At 41.7% G+C, this 9,615-nt stretch overlaps 1 pseudogene; it reads left to right on the plus strand.

Annotated features, from left to right (window-relative positions):
• Positions 1 to 111: 111 nt before the first annotated feature.
• On the plus strand, positions 112 to 2,275 carry LOC120286701 (annotated as a pseudogene).
• Positions 2,276 to 9,615: the final 7,340 nt, after the last annotated feature.

Below are 9,615 nucleotides of genomic sequence, written 5' to 3' on the forward strand. Positions count from 1 at the left end.
TCATTTTGTTCAATCAGACTCTGTTTCCTCTGTTTCCTCTTGGGCACTCGAAAGTTCCGAAAGAAAATAAAGAAGATAGTGGCGGACAAAACCGAGTCACAAGCAATGAGATGGATTCTTTTGTCCAGTGCTACAAAGGTGCCCCCTGGTCCCCGTGGTGACTGCTTTCTATTTTAAAAATGTCAAATAATTTACCGTATCAAAGTTGGTAATGGCACGCCGTATCCCTAATGCCCTCTGCTCAAAGTAGAGATTGCTTTAGTGAGGAAACCCTTCTTCTTCCAAAGCTCCTTCACCACGCCACAGCTCTTCCTTCCTTTCTCCGGACATGGATGCGGATGAGCTTCGACGTCAACCATGCCACATGGTGGCGATGCCTTTCCCTGGGAGAGGCCACGTCAATCCCATGATGAACCTCTGTAAGATCCTGGTTTCCTCCAGAAGCAGACAACAGCACCCTCCTCTTATCATCACCTTCGTTGTCACGGAAGAGTGGCTAGGCTACATCGGCTCCACCCTAAGCCCAGCAATATCCGCTTCGCCACCATCCCCAACGTTGTGCCCTCCGAGCGGCTCAAAGCAGCTGATTTCCCTGGCTTCTATGAAGCCGTCATGACAAAGATGGAAGCTCCGTTTGAGCAGCTCCTGGACCAGCTCCACCCTCCTGTGACTGCGTTCTTGGCCGATGTCGAGCTGCTCTGGGGAGTGGGTGTGGGTAATCGCAGGAACATACCTGTAGCCTCGCTCTGGACCATGTCTGCTTCTGTGTTTTCCATGTTCCATCATTTTGACTCGATCCTGCAAAACAGTCATTTTCCAGTGAATCTGTCTGGTGAGTCGATGATTACCGATTAACGCTGATATCTCTCAAAACAGTGGAATCGGGGTCCTCTGGTCAGCAGAAGACACAGCAGAAAGCCATAAAGATTTTTATCTTTATGCATGCAATGTCTTTTTCCGTTCAGTGTCGATAGAAAATGTAAAAAGCTTCTGCATATGCAGGAAAAAAGAGTGTTGAATTGATAATCCTATATATCTTGAAGAAGTTCACTACAATTGGTTTTACTTTAATTTTTTGATTTGACTAAACAGTCGACCACCTAAACTTTGTGAATCCTCTTTAGTATGTTCTATTTTTCTTTTTTTTGGTATCTCTGATATTTCTCTTTGGTACAGTTAACTACCAAAACACAAATAGTAATGTCGAAGCCTTAAGCAAAAACAAGCAAGCCTTCTATTTTGAGTTCTTTCCGATTTTTAACCAGCTTAAATAAAGGCTTTGAGCTTTAGAATCTTCCACATTGCGTGCCATATACAACTGATTCAGTGAATATTCATTTTTCGACTGTAACTTAAATGATTCTACCTACTGATGTGCTAGAGCATGGAGCGCAGCGTGTCGAATACATTCCCAGGGATTTCTCCCACAAGTGTGGCAGATCTCCCCCACTAGAGCTGATCCACGAGTCCTGAAGCGAGCCGTGGAATGTGTTTTCGCAGGTGTCAAAAGCACAGTATCTGTTATTTACTTCTCTGTATGAGCTTGAACCTCGAGTCATGGATGCTTTAGAAGCAGAGTTCTCTTTCCCCGTCTTGCCTGTTGGTCCAACAATACCTTTCTTAGACATTAGCAGCAATAATTCTACAAATTCCGATAATGTCCCTGATTATCTAAGTTGGCTGGACTCCCAACCTGAGAGATCAGTCTTGTACATCTCATTGGGAAGTTTCCTGTCAGTTTCAATGGACCAAATGGATGAAATAGTGGCTGCAATGAACGAGAGCGGTGTTGGCTACTTATTGGTAGCCCGTGGAGAGACTCAAGGTTAAACACGAAATTTGGGGAGAGAGGATTTGTTGTGCCTTGGTGTGATCAGTTGAGGGTGTTGTGCCATCCTTCTGTCGGAGGATTCTGGACACATTGTGGGTGGAATTCAATACTTGAGGCCATGTTTGCTGGCATTCCAATGCTCACTTTTCCAATATTTCTAGATCAACCTCCAATAGCAAGCAAATAGTTGAAGATTGGAAGACAGGGTGGAGGGTGAAGAACCAAGCGGATGCTGACGAAGAACTATCGCCAAGGGGAAAGATTCGAGAGCTTGTGCAGCGATTTATGGATCTTCAAAGCAGGGAGGGAAAAGAAATTAGGAAAAGAGCAACAGAATTTAAAGAAATTTGTCTGAGAGCAATTACAGGAGGATCATCTGATAGAAACCTCAATGCTTTCATCCAACATATATCACAGGGCCATAGGCTGGAAACATAAAAAAAAGGCTTCTCGCTATGTTATCAGGTGAATGGAAGCTATTCTGTTTGTTAGAGCGAGGAGCAGCTCTATCCTGGCAAGTAGTTTTCCCATGTATGTGAAGACAAATGGAATGAGTTTCCATCCCTAACTCATTGGAATTGACAGACTAGTTTTTTTTTACTGGCCAAGACGCCCTCACCCATGATAACTTTATTTTAGATAGAATACTTCTACTAATTTAAGCTTGATATTTACTAAGTTTTGATGAATTTTTGATGAACATATTTGCTACTCATATGATTTTATTGAATTTTGTAGGATATATGACTTTCGGATTCATAAGAGACTATCCGCACCGTTTGTAGAATTTGCTAGGGCCATATGCATAATTTTACCATGTGTCTATGCTAGAATTTGCTTATCAGTCCCTACGCCTCAGAATCTTTCAAAGATCTCAATATCATCTAGAATATTTCAATATCTTCGAAATATTTCAAAATCTTCAAAGTATTTTATCTTGAAGAAAAAGCTAGCCAAGACCTAATAGGAGACTGGCTTAGGGTAGATTTTTGGAGGCTATATAAACCTCTTTTGTGCCACATATTTTAGATTCCAGAGAGCCATGGAGCCACCACCAGATTTTAGGGTTTCTTAGTTAGCCTTTTTGCTTTTATTTTATTAGTGGAATTGGTGCATGTCAAGAAGTGAAGGAGGGAGGCAAACCCGAACCTATATGACTCAAATTTTATCTCCTCTTTAATTTTTGCTGTTGGTTTAGCTTTAATTATGTTCTAAATTTCTTTTATCGAGCTACAATGAATCTTAATCATGATTGGTTGATTTTCAAGACTTGTTCATGTAATATAATTGTTTTGATTGTGGCATTCTCTATTATAATCTTAATGCTTTTTGAAGTTTTGCCCACTTTTAAATGATTTTCGATGTAGCATGATACCAGTGGAGATTGCAAGATTGCATGCATGAGCACTAGCAATATTGAACCATAAATTAAATCTAAGTCAAAGTACACTAGGTTGTTTATGTGGTTGCAGTAGCAGGTCTAGGTTGGGACTACTTAGATTGAATACGGAAATTTCCACAAGAACTTAATACTTTTAGGTAATTTAAATTCACCTAAGGTTAGTGTGGGTTAATATACCTAATTAGGGATTATTAGATCGAAGTTGGCTTGTAATCTAACATAGGAAGTTTCATCAACACAATTGGAAAATAATTTATTGCATGACAAGTTAAGAGAATTGACTATTGATATCAAGTGATTCTAGGTTTAGACTAGTCTTTATTTTATTTTTAATTTGTTTCTCTTGTTGGCCAACTGGCCTCTCTATAAAAAGGTGGGAAGAGCATCGATGACCCAGAAGCCAACAAGAAGACCTTGAAAAGTTTGATCTCAAAATTGAAAGAACCTTTTTTAGCAGAAGAAAAGAGCAAGCACAAGCAATCCTCATTGCAATAGCCAAAAATTAAGAAGACACACTTCTAAGGACAACTTTGAAAGATTATGCTACACGAACAATTCAAGAAGCACAATCAAGTATAAGAAGGCCGGCGGTGCAAGCTAATAATTTTGAGATTAACCCATCATGAATTGAAATGCTTCAAAATGTGGGGCAATTCAATGGATCACCTAATGATGATCCAAATCTACATTTAGAAGCATTCCTTGAGATTTATGACATTGTTAAATTCAATGGCGTTACGATGATGCCCTTAAGTTAAGATTGTTCCTATTTTCTCTTCGTGATAAAGTTAAGACTTGGTTGACTTCTCTTCCTACAGGCCCTATTACCACTTGGCATGACTTGGCTCAAAAAATTTCTAAGTAAGTATTTTCCTTCAAAATGTGTAACAATATTATTACATTTATGCAAATGAATGGTGAGTCTTTTATAAAGCACGAGAGAGATTTAAAGAATTGCTAAGGAGATGCCTATACCATAGACGCCGTGTGTGGATACAAAAGCACACATTCTATAATGGAGCACTTCCTATTGTCATGGGCAGATCGATCAACTCTCGATCACACGTAGGTTGACCCCGTGCGGCCTTAAGGTTTTACCCCTAAGCAACCTTTCAACACTCAACTCACAAGACTCGTGTATATAGAGAGAAACTCTTAGAGAGAGAAGTTCTAATTTTTGTATTGCTTGTGAATAAAATACAATGAGGAGGAGACCCCTTTTATATATAAGTATAAGGCAAACCGTATCCGTAAATCTCCCTTAGATCTAATGGTGGAGATTGCATCTCCCCATCTACCAACTATAAGCATTTATAGCCAACTACCAGCTACTCGCATTTATAACGTATGCGTACAAATACGATATTGTCTGCCCCCGAGGAGAATACTATAAGTCTCGGGGACATAAGCCGAGGGTCATTAATGTGTCACTTTGTGCCATGGAAACCTCTTGGACATGCTTTCTTTCGGGCTGTGACATTCTCCCCAACCTAATCGGGCGATGCCCTCGTCGCGTCTTCAGCATGAAAGGCATTAATCTCTTTCTTGAACCGCCAAAGACTCTCCTCGGGCTCCCAATTGGCTTCGCTCTCGGAAGACCCTTCCATCGGATCAAATACTCACGCTTGGCTCGCAATACCTCTTCCGTATGACTCGATCCGCCAAGATGCTTTTGACTTCTCGATCATATGAGGTCTTTGCCCTGAGCGGCACCCGTTGTGACTCTCCTCGATCCGGGTCTTCCTCATCAACTTGGAAAGGTTTAAGCATACTTACATGGAAAATCGGATGCCTTTAGCTTTGGTGGTAGTTCCAACTTGTATGCGACCTTTCCAACCTGTTATAACACACGAAATGGCCCTTCGTAGCGACGTATCAACCCTTTGTGCACGTCCTTGTATCGAAGAACCACATGCAGCTTGGCCAACACTTGGTCTCCAACTTGGAACTCCACGTCTGTTGCTTCTTATCAGCCCATTTCTTCACGCGCTTGGAGGCCTTGTGTAGACACACTCGTGCCAAGTCCGTTTGTTCTTGCATGTTTTAGCGAACTTGTATGCGGGCGGACTACTCCCAGTAACCCGAAGCGATTGTGCTTGGGGTGTTTGGTTGCTGCCCCTTGATCGCAACCTTGAACGGAATCTCGAGTCGGTTGATTTGCTCTATTGCAAGTTGTAGGAGAGGCGGGCTACGTCGATCAACTTTGCCCAATTCGCTTGCGTCGTGCTCACATAGTGTTGGAGGTAGATCTTCAGCCAGCATTGACCCGCTCCGCGACCGTCGGTTTGGGGATGCAAACTTGTCGACATATTCAGCTCAGCCCTAGCAGCTTGAACAACTCGGACCAAAACGTCCCGTGAAGCGGATCCCAACCGCTCACGATCGTTTGCGGCACTCCCCAATACTTCACCACATGCTTCATGAAAAGTTTGGCCGCCTCTTCGGTCGGGCAATCCTTTGTTCGAGCACAAAGGTTGCATACTTTGAGAACTTGTCAACCACAACCATTAGAGTCCGATACTCTTCGGACCGGCAAGTTGACGATGAAGTCCATGGAAATGCTTTCCCATGGGCCAGTCGAAACAGAAGTGGCTCTAAAAGACACGACGGCAAGCGTTGTTCCGGCTTGTCTTGTTGGCACACCAAACAAGTCTTCACATATGCTTCAATGTCGTTCCGTATTTGAGGTCGGTAGTACCGATCTTCGACAAGGGCCAATGTGCGGTGAATCCATGGATGACCCGCCCACTTCGAGTCGTGGCACTCGCGCAAGATCTCCTTCCTCAGCTTCCCATGTGCCGCGACCAATTTTTCGGGTTTGAACCACCTAGGGTTTGGCTAATGGATTGTTAAGCCTAGACTTAACTCGGGCTCTCCCAAGCTCATACCAATTCGCGACTTAGGTTTGAATTGTTAACATGCAATTTTTTTTTTTAATTAGGAGTCGCCACTAATATATTTTTGGTGGGTCGATTAGAAACCTAGTAAAGTAACGGAGATTTACTTTACTCCTACGAACTAGAGACTAAAGTACGGGGACTTGGTTACGTTAGATTTCTCTAACGCCCTTTCGGTACCTTTCTTTTTATTTTGAAAATGTTTGGCAAGCAATTTGGATTGATTTTAATCTATTTTCCTAACATGTGATAAGTGCTCATGCGGGTGCGCAAACCACCAATTTAACACCCAAGAAAACAATTAAATGATGCAGAACTTACCTCAAAGCACGAAAGCATCTGCGGTGTTAAATTAAAATCCATATCAACAATCCTAGATATGGTTTCTAATTAACACGCAATTTCTTTCTTTTTGTTTTCACTTATTAAATGAAAATATAGTCAATATGCAATGCAATGCTATTAATTTAACATGAAATGATATAGCATGGCAACATGACCTAAACTATATGACATAAATAAGCATGCGTCTATTATAAAGAAATGTAATAATTAAATATGCAACTTAAAATTAACCCAAATGACTTAATTCTAATGACGTGCGATGCAATGCAATGACATACACAATTATTTCAATTAAAATGACATGTGAGCTATATGTTACGCAACATTTATCAAATGACCTAATCGATGATGGTAAATTTCTAATTAGAAATGAACCTAACAATAATCACTAAATGACGTGCATTTCATGAACCTAAATCTATATGACATGCAAATGACATTTTTTATTTTAAAAATGCAATCTATCCTAGAAATTGCAACTAATTTATCCTAAGCCAAATTTTATGAAATTTGAAATGATCTAGCTAGATTAGATTCTATCTAATTTAAATTAGGGATTAAGTCATATTAAATCCTAATTTAAACTAAAACATTATCTAAATCTAAAATGCAATTTATCTAAAAAAGATGATCTAAATTTAAAATGAAACATGCAATTTTATCTAATATGCCATGACAATGTCCTAATTATATATGACATATGCATGATGACTTCTTTTTGTGTTTTTTATAAAATTCGAAATTAAAATTGCCAAATAATTAAACATGTAATTCAAATTTAAAACTAACATCCTATGCATTTTTTGGATTTTTTTATTTAAAAATTGAAATAAAATTGCAATCCTATATATGCAAGATAATAAAAAAAACCTAATCCTTATTCAGATTTTTGGATTTTATTTACAAAAATAAGATTGACTCAACCAACTTAACGCCATGAAATCAAACAAGATAAGATTGATATCTAAAAATCGACAAACCATATCTCGCGCATGAGATCGGGTTGGCCAACTTTAAATTAAATCGTGAATCGAATCTCGGGCTTGAGATTGGATTGTCGATTTTATAAAGGGATTGCGAAGTCGGATTTTGGGCGCGAAAATCGGTATGCCAATTCCCTAATTTCATAGGCAGTCTCATGTCGAGAATCTCAACCATTCATTCAGGAATAATCCTACTAAAAAAACAAAGTAAATAAATGAAACTAACATAAAAAATAATAATAAAGTAAATAAAAAAAGAAAAACTACCTAATTGATTTTCCTTTTTTTTTCTTTTGTTTTTGTTTTGTTTTTTTCCCTTCCCAAGCACGGCTTGCTCGTGGCGAGTGACCTACGGCAAGGCGGGTGTTGGTCCGGCAGGGGATCGCCGGCGAAGGGGGGTTCCGGCGAGCAAGGCAAGTGGGCGTCGGCACGGGGCTTACTGCCGGGCATCGAGGGGAGCGCGAGCAACGATGTGGGCTCACAGTGGCGTCGGGTCACGGCGAGCAGGCACGGCGGCCGAGTGTCGGGAAGAGGCGAGCAAGGGCGCTGGGACTGGGTGCTGCGGTCGGCGAGATTAGGACAACGTGGTGTCGCTGGGCTAGCGGGGAGCGAGCGGAGTCGTCCGTTGCGGGTCGGGCGTCGCGGGCGCGGGGCGGTCTCGGACAACGGGCGGAGACGGTGGGTCATCGGCAACGGCGAGACGGAGGGCCGTCGGGGACTGCGGAGTCACGGCCGAGGACTCGGGCGGGCTGTGGCGAGGCTCGGCGTACGGATTTCGGCTCGCGGCGGCGTCAACGGCGCCGGAAAGGCGACGGGTGGAACGGTGAGGGAGACTTGGAGAAGATGATGAACGGGGAGCCTTTTTTTTTTTTCTTTTTCTTTTTTTTTTTTTTTGTCTCTCTCTCTCTTCCCTGCTGCACGTCCTTTCTTCTCGTTTTTTGCTGACTCTTGTCTTTTCTTTTTTTGACTTTTCCAAACGGAGAGAAGCCTAGACCGAAACTCTCTTCCCTTTTTTTGATTTTTTTTTTTTACTTCGTCCCGAAAAAAGAACCCCTCTCCGGTCATCGTACACGGTTGCTTTTATAGGGGTAAGAGATAAGCTTTCGATTTCCCCTTCAAATCTACATCCGCAATACATTTTCACCAACCGATCATTATTGATAAAGATTTAAGATTACGATGAATATTTTCTCGAAATCCAAATCTCATAAAAGATAAATCGCAATATTTTTTTCACACACGTGCTCTTATCCAAAATATTCATATTTTGGAAAAATTTCAAAACTTTTATTTTTCACGAGATAATTAGAAAACATGGGCTTGGGCCAACAGCTCGGCTTCGTGGCTTAGTCCAACTAATTTGAACCCGTTCGCCTTTGGTCCAATAAATAAAATGCCAATAACAAAATAAATGCAAATATAAATTTATATGCTATGCAATTAATAAAATTAACCCTAATTTCCTATGCAATAAATAAATAAACTAAATCGTCAAAATTTCAGGGTGTCAACACCATGGAAAGGCACATACGGTCGTCTTCCCTTGGTGTAAAAGGAGCTTGTCCTCACACCAAAATTGCCGGGTCTTGCATTCCTTTGCATACCCGACGAGGGTTTGAACCCTTGGATCATGTGCCAACCCCTCCTTTATACGGTCGACCAAAGGGTAACTCGGTCGACTCAGGTGTGGCTCATTAGCTCCATCTTTCGACTGCACGTACGCCACGGAGTTGACCTTCCCTAGCTTGTACTCCAATGCGTAGTTGAACTCTACAAGAAAATCCTACCATCGAGCTTGCTTCGGACTCGCTTCTTTTGCATCGAAAGTAGCTTGTGACCCCATTGTTTGTCCTCATGACGAACTTCGACCCTAGGAGATAATGCCTCCACGTTCGAAGGCAATGGACCACCGCGGTCATCTCCTTCTCTCGAACGGTATATCGGCGCTTGGTATTGTTCAACTTTCGGGACTTGTATGCCACCGGATGGCCATCACATAAGCACACCACCAATGGCATAATCCAGGTGTCGAGTCTCTACCTCATAGGGCTTGGTGTGGTCGGGCAATGCCAACACCGGCTCCTCCGTCATAGCTTGCGTCAATTGGTCGAAGGCTTTTTGACATCGATTCGTCCACTCCCATGCTTTTTCCTTCTT

The sequence above is a fragment of the Eucalyptus grandis genome, chromosome 8 (assembly GCF_016545825.1).
Source record: "Eucalyptus grandis isolate ANBG69807.140 chromosome 8, ASM1654582v1, whole genome shotgun sequence".
Classification (NCBI taxonomy): Eukaryota; Viridiplantae; Streptophyta; class Magnoliopsida; order Myrtales; family Myrtaceae; genus Eucalyptus; species Eucalyptus grandis.